At 34.8% G+C, this 834-nt stretch overlaps 1 non-coding gene across 1 annotated transcript; it reads right to left on the minus strand.

The window, feature by feature from the left end:
• Positions 1 to 455: 455 nt before the first annotated feature.
• On the minus strand, positions 456 to 528 carry Trnam-cau. Its single transcript has one exon. It is a non-coding gene; the product is annotated as a tRNA-Met (tRNA).
• Positions 529 to 834: the final 306 nt, after the last annotated feature.

The following is an 834-nucleotide window of genomic DNA, read 5'->3' on the forward strand; positions in this document are numbered from 1 at the left end:
ATGATAACACGACTGGCTGGAAACAAAAGTGGTAGAAACCTCCTAGAAGCCAAGAGAAACTTGTGAAAAATACTGAGAAAAAGTAAATTAGGTATCGAACACCAAACCGATTCTGTTAAGTTCTGTCAGATAATGGTTATGATCAACAAACTCGCTAATGATTGTGTGTATGTTTTTATAACAAAGCCACATCAGGCTATCTGATGTATCACCGAGAGGAATCGAACCTCTGATTTTAGCGTTGTAAATTCGTAGATGTACCGGTGTCCCATTGGGGGACCTCACTAAACAAAACCAACATAAACTTGACCAAAATATAGAAACAAGAAGAAACAAATTGTTTGGATACCTTCCAGACACTTAGTCTGAGAGATTATACCTTATAAGTTTTAATTAATTTAAGACATAAATAATAAGTTATAATGAAAACTTGTATAAAATGAAACATTTTAAACTGCCCCGGGTGAGGTTCGAACTCACGGCCTTCAGATTATGAGACTGACGCGCTGCCTACTGCGCTACCGAGGCTCGTAATAAAATTATGCAATTAATTTTAGAATAAGATATTTTAGTTATTATTCATTAGTAATCGTTGTTATTTTGTTATTGACTAGCTCAGTTACCCGGCGTTGCACGGTGAAAATTTAGATTTGAAATGTAAGTAGACAAAAGCTGTGTTGCGAAAAATTAAAAAAAGTATTTAATCAAACAAAGCTTTATTTAAAATTAGATCGTGCTTGAGCTTGTCTTGTTCTTTGAGCCTGAAGTCGTACATCATGTTGCTCCTCTGTTCTTGCTCTCTGTAAGTTATTTGTTCTTAATTTTGTTGTCTTG

This window comes from Limulus polyphemus, unplaced genomic scaffold (assembly GCF_000517525.1).
Source record: "Limulus polyphemus unplaced genomic scaffold, Limulus_polyphemus-2.1.2 Scaffold101, whole genome shotgun sequence".
Taxonomy (NCBI): domain Eukaryota; kingdom Metazoa; phylum Arthropoda; class Merostomata; order Xiphosura; family Limulidae; genus Limulus; species Limulus polyphemus.